Source organism: Sminthopsis crassicaudata, chromosome 2 (genome assembly GCF_048593235.1).
Source record: "Sminthopsis crassicaudata isolate SCR6 chromosome 2, ASM4859323v1, whole genome shotgun sequence".
In the NCBI taxonomy this organism is placed as follows: domain Eukaryota; kingdom Metazoa; phylum Chordata; class Mammalia; order Dasyuromorphia; family Dasyuridae; genus Sminthopsis; species Sminthopsis crassicaudata.
The window spans coordinates 458021227-458035201 of NC_133618.1; positions in this window are offsets into that span (position 1 = coordinate 458021227).

Consider the following 13975-nt stretch of genomic DNA (forward strand, 5'->3'; position numbering starts at 1 on the left):
TTCAGTTTCCATAGTTCTCTCTCTGGATGCTGATGACTTTTTCCATCGCAAGTCTATTGAAATTGTCTTGAATCACCTCATTATTAAAGAGAGCCAAGTCCATCACAGTTGATCACCATATAATCTTATGGTTGCTATGTACAATATTATCTTGATTTTACTCACATACTTAGCATCAGTTCATGTAAGTCTTTCCAGGCTTTTTTGAAATCAGTCTACTTATCATTTCTTATAGAACAATAATATTCCTGTTAATAAGCATTTATTTAAGTTCTTAATATATGTCAGATGTTGTTCTAAGCACTAGAAATACAAAGAAGAAGAAAAAAAAAAGTCCTCTTCCTTCAAGAAGCTCAAATTCTAATGTGGGAGACAACTTGTAAATAATTAGTTATATAAATAGATGTGTGTATATATACATATAGACATACACACGTATGTCTATATGTTTACATGTATAAATACACATATATGTGTGCTGTATATATATTTAAATATATAGATAAAATTTTAATACATAATAAATATTTATTTTAAAATATGTTTTTATAAATATGTACATATTTACATATGTATATATAAATATACACTTGAAATAAACCTTTTAAATATATAATAAATTATAAATTTGTTTTTGTTCTTTATAGCTACTTTTAGATAAAAAGATGTACATGTTTAAAATCATTATGTAAATGCTTCAAATCTATAAGAATAACTATCTATATTATTAGTCAATAATAAACAGTTTTAAATATCTGCTATATACCAGGCACTGTGTCAAAGTGCAAGTAAAAGATAACTTCTTTCAGAGTACTCACAGTTTAATGAGGAAGATAATATGCAAACAACTATGTAAAAATAAGATATATACATGATAAATGATTAACATTTATTGATAATATTCATTGATAACATATATTGATCACAATATATGTTAAAACATATTGGATTACTTGCCATCTAGGGGAGGGAATGGGGGGAAGGGAGAGAAAAATTTGGAACACAAGGTTTTGCAAGGGTGAATGTTGAAAATTATACATATGTATTGAAAATATAAAGCTTTAATAATAAAAAATAACAAAAAGGAGTTGATCATCTCACAATCTTGCTGTTACTATGTACAATGTATTCCTACCTCTGTTTGTTTCACTCAGCATCAGTTCATTAAATCTTTCCAGGCCTTTCTAAAATCTAAAATTAGATGAAAATTGTGATTTAGAGCGTTTTTTCTTTTGACTATAGAGATCTTTAATTTCAACATCTGAGAATTGTTTGTTAATATCTTTTGACCATTTATCAATTGGGGAATAACTTGTATTCTTATAAATTTGACAGTTCTTGATATAGTTTAGAATTGAGGCCTTTATCAGAAATACTGGCTCTAAAATTTTCCTGTTAATATTATTTCTGTTAGTTTTGTTTGGCAAAATCTTTTTAATGTAATCAAAGTTATCCACTTTACGTTTCATAATGTTCTCTAGTTCTTCTTTAGTCACAAAAAATTCCTCCCTTCTCCAAAGATAGGTTAACTAACCATTGATCTCTTAATTTGCTAATGGTATCAACCTTTACCCAAATCATGTACACATTTTGACCTTAATTTGGTATGGAGAGTGAGATGTAGATCTTTATCAAATACTAGATTAGTACAGTTATTGATTATTGTATCATGTATAGCTAACCTATTCTACTGAACTGCCACTCTATTTCTTAACCAGTTTGAAATGTTTTTGATGAGTACTGATTTATAACATAGTTTTAGGTCTGGTACTTCTGGGTCACCATCCTTTATATATTTTTTAAAATTAATTCCCTTGATATTCTTGATCTTTTGTTCTTCCACATGAATTGTTTTGTTTTCCTTTGTAGCTCTATAAAATATTTTTTTTTTTTTGGCAATTTGATTTGTATGACACTAGACAAGTAGACCAATTTAGGAAGAATTGACATTTTTATTACATTAACTTGACCTCCCCATGAACAATTGGTACTTTTCCAATTGTTTAGATATCACTTTATTTGTATGAGAAATGCTTTGTTAATAGTGTTCACATAATTCCTAGGTTTGTCTTGGCTGGGAGATCACCAGATATTTTATTTTGTCTGCAGTTATTTTAAATGAAATTTCTCTTTCTGTCTCTTACTACTGGGCTTTGTTAGTAATACGTGAGAATGTTGATGATTTATGTGGGTTTATTTTATATACTGCAAGTTTGCAGAAGCTGTTAATTGTTTTAAGTAGGTTTTAGGTGATTCTTTAGGATTCTCTAAGTGTGTCATCATATCATTTGCAAAGAGTGATAGTTTTATCTCCCTGTTGCCTATTCTAATTCCTTTAATGGATTTTTCTTTCTTTATTTGCTAAATCCAAAAATTATAGTACAATATTGAATAATAGTGTTGATAATGGGCATCCTTGCTTTACCCCTATTCTATAACATATTCAAGAAAGTAGTTAGAGATGTATGATTATAGAGCAGAAGAAAGATTAGTATTAGATCTACATAAAGGAAATTAGTAGTTGGAGAAATAGAAAGATTAACGAGCATGGGATGGAGTGTGGGGAATGGGAGATACAAAGACCTCTAGAGGAGAAAATATACTGGAAGTAAAAATGATGAACAGTGGCAAAGGCTGCTGCTAAATAGGTCAAGAAAAATGGGTAAAGAAAAATAGCTCTTAGGTTTAACAATTAAGAAATCATTGATAGTTTTGAAGAGGGAATTTTTAATAAAATAAGGCAGTCAGAATTTAAATTGTAAAGGGTTTTGAAAGAGGGTAAGGAGAGGAAGAGCAGATACCAAGTGTCAGTGATTTCTTAGGAATAACAAAGATAAAAAGAGAACATTGAAGATTTTACTCATGGGGGACATGGATATGCTGGAAGCAGACACTATTAGGGGGCAGAATTTTAAGATAAAAGAATGAAGATAACCCTAGGGATGATTTACTGGAAATGGAATTGGGACTGGACAGTATGAAGGAATGTATTTCCTAGGAAAAGGAGGAAAGCTAGCTCTTTAGCTAAGAACTTAAAGATTTAGGGAGATGTCTGAATGATGTGAGATGGTCAGGAGTTGGAAAAAAGAAGGCTTTCAAAGAATGGCTTAAATTGTTTTGGTAAAATCATACTAAGTCTTCACCTGAAAGGGTCAGGAGAGAGCCTATTATAGGAGATTTAAAGAGAAGATGGTATGGAATAGCTGTTGTAAAGAATTAGCAAATTGATTTGGGGAAGAAATAGATATTTATATTGTTTACCTATATATCTTTTTTGTTGTTGTTATTTCTTCCAGCTCCATTTAATAAAATATGAATAGAATCAAAGCAAACAAATGGTAGAGTAATCCAGAGTTGGGGTTTGTCAAGCCATAGTCAGTGAGGGGCCAAAAGGCAAAGAGATTTGAGAGTAGAACACAATACAGAATTGAATTGATTCACCCAGAGATCAAATTAAAGAACTGAGGAGAGTAGTGTCAGTGAAGAGATGACATCCTGTCCAGGGACTGTCAAGAGGTCACAGTGACTATAAAAATCAGATTAGGATTATTATTTTTTTAAAATTGAGTTGATAGTAAAAAAACTAAGGGAAAGACAGAAAAAAATAAAATTATGATAAAATAATTGAATTTGAGTGTGAACATTGGAGTAGAACACTTGTGAGTGATAGCAATAGCAAGGTCAAGGGTGTGACCATCCTTTTGTATACTTAAATTAGAGGGGGAAATTGAGGAAATAAGAATGTTTGAGGTAATATCATTATTTATCTTGAAGTCCCTAAGAAGAAAGAAGAATTTGGAGAGGAAAGACTGAGCTATGCACTGAACTTGATGAAGAAAAAAGACTGTATTAAATATTGATAAACAGCAGCTACCAGGCTGGATTGAGTGAAAAATTTGTAATATATGAAAATCATATTGCTGAATGATGGTGGAGGCATAGAGAATCTGGAAGTGATATTGAGGAACAACTGTGTATGCTGACTTCTTCACCACAATCGATAAATGTGGTCTCTGAGTGAAAGTTCTGGCATAAGTAGCAAGGGATGTCATAACATCAGAAGGGATCCAAATCTCAGGGAGTGCCAGAAGATTCATGGAATAAGAAAAGAAAAAGTTTAAGACAAATGAAAATGTGTTGCTTAGGAAGCTGGCATTCCAAAAGGCATAGTGGAAAGATTAAGGATTTCGAAAATATTTCTCCTGCTATGACAAGAGTTCCAAAAAGTAGATATTACTAACTAAATAATAATTTGAAAAAAAGAAATAATATGAATAATAAATAAGTAAATAATAACTTGCTTTTGAAAGGGATGCTAATGGCATCAAGGCCAATTACTGCGTGGGTGGTAAATTATTTAACTTGAAAAGGCTATAAGCCAAGACTAAAATGGAGGGAGAGTTGATATGAGACTTTTTAGTCACAATTGATTGTGCACTTAGTGAAGCCTCTGATGTTGAAATGCAACAGAATATAGATCAATTCTCTGATGTTTTTGCTAATTTTGGTTTAATAATCAACACCAAAATGACAGAGGTGGTCCACCAGCCATACTGCATCATTCATATGTGGAACAGGAAATGGAAAAGTTTTGAATGATGTGAATAAGTTTGCTTATCTCAGCAGTATACTCTCTAGGGATGTATACATGGATGATTCGGTTGACACACATATATTGCTATAACTAGCTCAGTGTTTGAGAGGCTCCAAGTAAAGAGGTATTATAAGCCTTTGTGCTTGCCTTGTTGGATGTCTGAAACTTGAACAATCTACCAGTGTTGTTCCAAAAAAATAAATCATTTCCCATTTGAGTTGCCTTAAAAAGATTTGAAAGAGCAACTGTCCAGATAGTAGACATTGAGGTCCTTTGTTGTGCTGAATTGCCAAGTGTACAAACTCAACTGTAGGAAGTAGAACTTTTATGGGCTGACCAAATTGTTCAAATGTCAAACATATTTGTCTAAAATACTATTTTATGGAAAACTTATATAAGGCAAATGCTCACATGGGAGGTTAAAAAAATGATACACAGGGCATTCTCCAAGTCTGTTTAAAGAACTTTGGAATATATTGTGAGACATGTGAGAGTTGCTGGCAGAAGAAGATGTTTGTGTTCAGTGAGCAAAGCAGAATTGTAGTAGTTGAAAAAAAAAGTGAGATGCACAAGTTCAGAGATATCTCCACTGCAAATAAACCCTATGGACTATTTGTGCCTTGCTTGTAGTAAAGTAGAGTTTCTTAAACTTTTTCCATTTGTGATCTGCTTTCACCTGAGTAATTTTTATATGATTCCAGATATATAGGTATATAAAGCAGACATTTGCTGATAATAAATCATAAAGAAATTTATTTTAAAAGTTCTTTGATGTAGATATAATTTTGTCATTTATTAAAGATAAAAGCAAATATGCATATGGATGCAGTGGGTTTATTTTTACATAACGAATTAAATCTTGGAGGGAATCTTGTCTAATTTTTCATGACATCCATATTCATTTTAATGGCTCCATAAGTGGTTGTGACCCACAGTTTAAGAAGCTTTGTAATAGAACCTTTCAAGTTTGTATTCATCTGGTCAATCACAGGTAATCCTAACAGTGATACCATTTTAGACCTTAAGCACAAAGGGCAACAACCAGATGTAATCTTGAAAAGTTGGGCATGAATCTTTTTTTTTAATGATTAAATCCTGCTTCTCCAATGACAACTAAAATTATTTGTATTGATGCTTTTGTTTCTTTTTCTACATAAGCAAAATTTCCCCCATTATCTGTCCCGCTCCTCTCATAAAAAGGAACTTCTTACTACACAACAACAAATTAGGACAAAAAGGGAAGAAAAATGAACATAATTTACCACCACACACATCTGAAAATATGTTCAATACACTACATTAATGATCCTATCACCTCTGCAAGAGGATGTATCAAGGCTATCCCTTTATATCTCTTCTTTGGAATGGCTTGTCCTTTGTAATTTAGTTACATTCACTTTTGATTTTTTTTTTTTTATGTAGTTCTTTCTACTTATATTTTTGTAGTCATTATTTCTATTTATTTTTTGGTTCTGCCTTATTTTACTTTGCATCAGTTAATCAATCTTTTCATGCTTCTCCAGATTCATCAAATTTGGCATTTCACATATGATAATATTATACCACATTAATATTCCGTCATTTGTGTAGAAATCTCCCATCAATAAGCATGCCCATTAGCTTATTATAATCTTAAAAATGTTTCAGTTTTTCCTATTTATTCTTCAGTGTATAGCAGAATCTTAACTAGGTTGGGGCATCTAGAGTTTTACCACAAAAAGTTGAATTGGGGACACATGACATGGTCCTTCCATGTAACTGCCAAAGACTATATCTAAGCCTACCAAGATATTACAGTCTTCTGTAGGTTTTTACCATATTATTGCCTTCACTTATCATTGGGTACCACCTTCAGGGATCCATTGCTGAGGGCACCTTTCTCCTAGGGTTTTTACATGGTTTAATTGTATCGATATTAAAATAATCGTATCTAAATTAAAACTTTCTTCTATGTTTTAGAAATATTGGCTTACCAAAAGGCTATCAAACTGTGGATACCCTGCGATCCAGCATTGTCTCTACTGGGCCTCCATCCCAAAGAGATCATAAAAAGGGGAAAGGACCCACATGTGCAAAAATGTTTGTAGCAGCTTTTTTTCTTGGTATCAGGGAACTGCTAACTGAGTGGGTGCCCATCAATTGGAGAATGGCTGAATAAATTGTGGTATATGAATGTTATGGAATATTATTGTTCTATAAGAAATGATCAGCAGAGTGATTTCTTAGAGGCCTGGAGAGACTTACATGAAATGATGCTGAGTGAAATAAGCAGAACCAGGAGAACATTGTACACGGCAACAAGATTATGGGAAGATCAATTCTGAAGGAAATGACTTTTTTCAAAAGTGAGATGATACAGGTCAATTCCAATAAATAGACTTATATTAGAGAGATCCATCTATCACCAGAGAGAGGACCATGGGAATTGAGTATGGATCATGATATAGTATTTTCACTTTGCTTGCATTTTGTTTTCTTTCTCATTTTTTTCCTCTTTTTAAACTGATTTTTCTTGTGCAACATGATAATTGTGGAAATATGTATAGAAGAATTGCACATGTTTAATGCATATTGTATTATTTGCTGTCTTTGGGAGGGAGTGGGGGGAAGGGAAAGAGAAAAATATTTGGAACACAAGGTTTTGTAAGGATGAATGTTGACAATTATCTATGGATATGTTTTGAAAATAAAATGGTTTAAAATTTAAAAAAAAAATGAAAAAAATATATTGGCTTAGACCTATGGAGAGGATGAAATGGAGAAGAGAGGAACTAAATAGATGAAGATCAATCTGGAGGTTTTTATAATATTCCAAGGCAGTGGTGTTAAACATATAAATTCCAGTCAAGTAGGGCTGGGCTCATAATACTACTGAATGCTATCTGAACCTGAAGAAAATGTAGTAGAGAAATATTCAACAAAATTAGTAAAAATGTAATAAAACAGAAAAAACTAGCTAGTAAAATAATTCCCGCTTACATACTTAATCTGTAGCTTTCCCTAACCTTTTAAGTTTTTTTTAACACTTTTTTCAATTTCTGCTACAAAGTACCATTACATACATACATACACAATGAGTGCATACATGCATGTATACATATGTGTATGCACAGATACATATATACATGTGCATATTTACACACACAAATGTGAATATAAATATATGTATATAATAAATATGTGTCCACATTTATATATGTATATTCATATATCCTTCCTGTTGTGAATTTTTTTTTTAGTTAAGGAAAGACTAATAATAGAATGTGACAGTTGGAAGATATCTGATTAAAGCTAATTTTTTATGTTTTGGGGTTATTTCAGTTTTGTCTAACTCTTTGTGATCCCATTTGCAGTTTTCTTGGCAAAGATAGTAAAGTGGTTTGCCATTTCCTTCTTTGGCTCATTTTACAGGTGAGGAAACCGAGGCACAAGGAGTTGAGTGATTTACATGAGATCACATAGTTAATAAGTGTCTGAGCCTGATTAGGAACTCACAAAGATAAAGTGTTTATGAGTAAAGGACCAGCATTCTATCCATTGCATCACCTAGATGTCCTCAACATGTCTTAGAACAGAAAAAAATCAGAGTTAGAAGAAGATTCAACATATAGAAAATGGAATCTGAAAGGGAGTTAAAATCCTATACTGAAAAAAAGTTGGAAATTTACAGGACCTTAGAGTTAGAAAAGAATTCAACATATAGAAAATGAAATCTGAAAGGGAGTTAAAATCTTATACTGAAAAAAAGTTGGAAATTGACAGGACCTTAGAACAAAGGATAGAAGGTAACAGAAATAGAATATTTAATATAGAACCTGGAGTGTGGGAGTTATATCATCTAATCCAGCACTTCATTTTGCATATAAGAAATTGAAACCTAGAAAGGTGACACGAGTTATTCAAAGTCACATCACTTTTAAAATATTGTAAATAAGTTCTTTATATTGATAGTGAGTTTACATTTCCAAACTACTCTATTTCCTTAGCCACAAATCCCCTCTACTTGTCCACCTTGAGAAACTTCTGCCCTGTGCCTGCTTTCTAAATTGTTGAGACTGTCTGGTATCACCAGTTTATGAAATAAAACGGTCATGTGCATTTCCCTTCCCGTTCAATTCACTTCCTCTTTTTTCACTGTGGAACTCCCCCCACTTCTTATTACTCTCCTTTCTTTTTTGTCTTTACATATTAAAAAGTAAGATCTCAGAGAGTAAGGCCCACCTTGTTTTCTGATGTTTGCACAATTACTATTACAGGTGTGTGAATAAGAAACGTGTTTTCTTTGTGTCTCTTTGTCCCTGTGTGTTTGTGCCTCTCAGTCTCTGTCTCTCTGTCTCACATACACACAAACACACACAAAACACACTTTTTAAAAGCAGGAACTCTGTTCACAATTCTCTTGTTGGCATCAAATCAGAACTAAAAACTCATAAGCTTTCTTTCCCCATTCCTACATGTACTGTGGGGAGCTTTCATTATTAATCATTTTTATGTTATCTATACACTGCCTGCCTCTTTATTAATCACCTTTATGACAACTATTGCTATTAATCATAAGATCCATGTCTGAATATACTAGTAATTATCTGTGAATGTTCATTACCTGCCAGTCTTAATTATTTGTTTTCCTCTTCAGGTAGTTGTAATTTCTGGTCTTTAGCAGATAGTAGTGAAAAAAGGTGGTGGAATGTTCAACTTAATTGTATGACTGGAATCTTTTAGAACAGGATTTACTTTTTTCCACTTGCAACTCATTTTTGCCTAAGAAAATTTGTGTGAAATAGGAATATATCAGTATATGCCAAGTATATAGGCCATAAAACAAGTGTACAAATCAAACATTTATTGATAATAAATCATAATTTCACAACTCCCCTCATTAAGTTACGAGCTTAATGGGGCTGCAACACACAGGTTAAGAAATTTTGTTTTAGAGCATCTTGAGACTTTAGAAACTCCTTCCCTCACATTGGAAAATATCAAGAATTATATTCCTTTGATAAAATTCCCTAGGAATAGCTAGGAAAACTATAATTTTCCCTTCCTTTCCTTTCTCTCTCTTCCTTCCCCTACCCTCCCCTTTGCTCTCTTTCCCTTTCCTTCCTTCCCCTCCTTTCCCTTCTTCTCTTCTTCCCTTTCCTCTCTTCCCCTCCCTTCCCTTTCCCTTTTTTCATATGTATGTTGGAGTTAGGAGGAAAATTCTTATTAATTGAAAAAAAGTATATGCAAGAAACTAAGCATTGACCTAACACTGTATAGCAAGATAAGGTTGAAATGGGCTCGTGATCTAGACATAAAGAGTAATATTATAAGCAAATTAGAAGAACATAGCATAGTTTACCTCTCAGGTCTGTGGAGGAGGAAGGAATTTGTGATCAAAGACCTAGAGATCATTACTGATAAAAAATAGATAATTTTGATTATATTAAGTTAAAAACTTTTCATACAAACAAACTAATGCAGACAAGATTAGAAGGGAAGTAATAAACTGGGAAAGCATTTTCAACTCAAGAATTCTGATAAAGGCCTCATTTCTAAAACATATAGGAACTGACTCAAATATATAAGAATTCAAGCTACTTTCTAATTGATAAGTGATCAAAGGATATAAACAGATATTTTTCAGATGAAGAAATTGAGACCATTTTTAGTCACATGAAAAGGTTTTCTAAATCACTATTGATCAGAGAAATGCATCTCTGAGATACCATTACATACCTCTTATATTGGCTAAGATGACAGGAAAACATAATGACAAAGTTGGAGGGGATGTGGGAGAACTGGGACACTAATACATTGTTGGTGGAATTGTGAACAGATCCAGCCATTCTGGAGAGCAATTTGGAGTTATGTCCAAAGAGCTATCAAACTGTGCATAACCTTTGATCCACCAGTGTTAACTACTGGGATTATAACCCAAAGAGATCTTAAAGGAAAGAAAGGGATCCACATGCGCAAAAATGTTTGTGCAGCCCTTTTTGAGGTGGTTAGAAATTAAATGGATGCCCATCAATTGGAGAATGGTTGGGCAAATTATGGTATATGAATGATATGGAATATTATTGTTCTGTAAGAAATGACCAGCAGGATGATTTCAGAAAGGCCAGGAGAGACTTACATGAACTGATGCTAAGTGAAATGAGCAGAGCCAGGAGATCATTATACATGGCAACAAGAAGACTATACGATGATCAATTCTGATGGATGTTGCTCTCTTTAACAATGAGATGATTCAGATTAGTTCCAATGATCTTGATATGTATGCATATGTTGGATTTAACATATATTTTTGCTATGTATAATATATATTGGATTATTTGCCATCTAAAGGAGGGGGTAAAGGAAGGGGGGAGAAAATTGAAACACAAGGTTTTTCAAGGGTTAATGTTGAAAAATTGTCCATGCATATGTTTTGAAAATAAAAAGCTTTAATTAAAAAACAAACATACAAACAAAAACAAAACAAAACCCTATGTGCAAGCCAGGAGCCATCTTGAAACTATATGTATCAACAAAACTTGAAGATATACTTAGTACTCTGTCATAGAGTAGAGAAAACATTTTGTGTGATAATTACCACTACAATCTCAATTCAGTGATGCATCTCATATTATTTTTGGCCTACAGAGTCTACTTAAGCCACTCATATAAGCACATACAACAAATGGACAGAGAGAGAGAGAGATGCACCACTCACAAAGGAGTGATTCCCTCAGCTCTAACAGATACCCTAATTTGTAACAAGCAAATATCTGATGCTGAACATTTCTTTTCCATGGTTTGTTACCTATTGTGGCTATTGGGGGCAATGGAAAGTAGCTGCTACTTCTTATGAACATCTCTGTAGCTTGCCAGATTCTCTATGTATCTTTCAATATAATACCCATGTAAGAAAATTGTCAAATCAAGGGAATCTTCTGAAATAATTAGCTCTGATCAATTAACCCATTCATTCTTACAGATGAAAAGCCAGATGTTGAAGAGGGAAAATAGCTTGTCCAGAGTCACAGAGCTATTGTTATCTGTGATGCTGTGAAAAGGCAGAAGATGTAGTGTCAGAGAGGAAGGGATTAGGAGACCTAGGTCCAAATCTCATCTCTTATAATTAGTATCTGTGTGACTTTGGATAAGCTATTTTCTAATCTGTGAAACAGGGAGGTTTTAATATATGACCACTCAAATCCTCTTCTAGCTCCAAATCCTCTGAGCACTCTTTTGATTCTTTATACTAGGCTAGTACTTCTCCCATTACTCATCTCCCAAGGATTCCATTTATTTCTTCTACAAATATTTATTCAGTTCCTACTAGTTATTCAATCCAGCTTCACGTCCTGGGTAGGATACAAAGATATGGGACATCAACACAATAAAACATGTAGGTTCATATGGATTATAAAGTGCTTGCCTTACAAAAAGTCCATATGGTAAGTGAAGAATCTCAGGTTCAGAGATGAAAAACAACCTACCCAATCAGAATTCTAATGCTTATCTTCTGACATAAGGCTCAGAAAGTTTTGCTTCTTAACTTTATTTTTCTTTTTTGTCATAGAGCAATTCTTAATTTTTTTGTCATAGACTCCTTAGAATAATGTTTTTAAGTTTATGAAATAAAATACATAGTATTACAAAAGAGATAGATTATATTAAAATATAGCTTCTGTATGAAAGTTATATTAAAATAGAATTCCATTAAAAGAGTTATATTGATATATTTATATGAATAAGTTCATTAACTATTTTAAGGTTAAGAACATTTCCTGTATATTATATATATTATGTTGGACTGAGAATCCATTTAGGTCAACAAGATATATAAGATACATACACACACACACACACACACACACATTTAAGTTTCATGAATGACATGAGCTCAAAGTTACAAATAAGCCTATAACCTACACATGTGATGTTCCAGGGAAGATATGCCAAAGTGTCAGACATATAGATAATCATCAAATTGATCTATGATTTCATCTATGTGATATTCCAAATCAAGAGACATTCTTCCCTGATCATAGTATTTGATTGATGCATCTGAATGAAGTTTCCCAGTCTTATTTGCCAATTGTGTTCTTCCAAACATCAGAGAGAATATCTGAAGCTCCTCATGATTGCTTTATACTTGATGTCAGTTGTTTGTATCATTAACCTCTTAGGCCAATCAGGTCTCATGTCTTTAAGATCTAAGTAAACTGATGTGATGCATTTTGACAATATTTTCTCCTAATTTCATCATGGAAGGCCCACCTGCGGACTTTCCTGGCATTCTTTTAACATCCTGTGAGTATAGTAGAGTATTTAAACTGCCCATAATTTGTCTCTTATCCTTCCTTGTTATGTGACCATCACATCATCTTTTTAAATATCATAAATTAATTATTTTAGTTATATCTTGTACCATCACTTTTTCTTAATAATTCATTTGCATTGTGTTGAAGATTGCTTATACCCAATATGTGCCTATTCATTTCCCCTCAGGTAATTCTCAATTTCGGTTTCTCAGTGACTGACTTATATGGGAAATAATTGCTCAGCATGTCAGAAACTGAGATCTGGATATCTCCCAGTGCCCTTGAGACTTTAAGAATATCAGTTAGTAAGGTCTTCTGTACTCCCAGGATAAAGGCACTGGATAAGTATTGCTACATTACTGTTAATAATTATTCTAGGATCTTTGAACTTAGTTCTGATATAACCTCAAAGTGACCTTCACATAAATTGAAAAGTGTGTGCCTCTGTGCAGTGGGGGAGATGATTCCCCCTCCCTCTCAAACATTCAAATCACCTTTGCATTGCATTTTCTTCTTGTTCGTGTACTGACTGGTTAATTGAGATGTTAAGGCCCCTAATAGCACTGAGTGGCAATTTTAAACCAGATTTCTCCATGGACCTGAAAGAGAGCAGCATTTGTGAGATGAGCCTGATCCAATTAACTGGGTGAAAACTCAGCAATACATCAGAGATGATGATTTCTTTATGATGGTTTGAACCTTGATATGTTATCTCTAGTATTAAATAGACATCCACTGTTTAAACTATACTTTTTAATGTAAGAGGCCTTTTTTTTCAGTGTTTAAAATGTCATGGAGGTAAGTGGGTTATAATTTTGATTGTTGATATGAAATACAAGAGGGTCTTTGGACATTAGTTTGTCATTTGACACTGTTTATTCTTTCAGAGGATGTAAAAAGGCTTAACCCTGATCTTTTTTTTTTTTTTTTAATAATAGCTTTTTATTTTAAAAATACAAGCAAAAATAGTTTTCAACATTCACCCTTGCAAAACCTTCTGTTCCAAATTTTTCCCCTTTCTTTTCCCCACCTCCTCTCTTAGATAGCAAGTAATCTTATATATGTTAAACATGTGTAATTCTTCTAT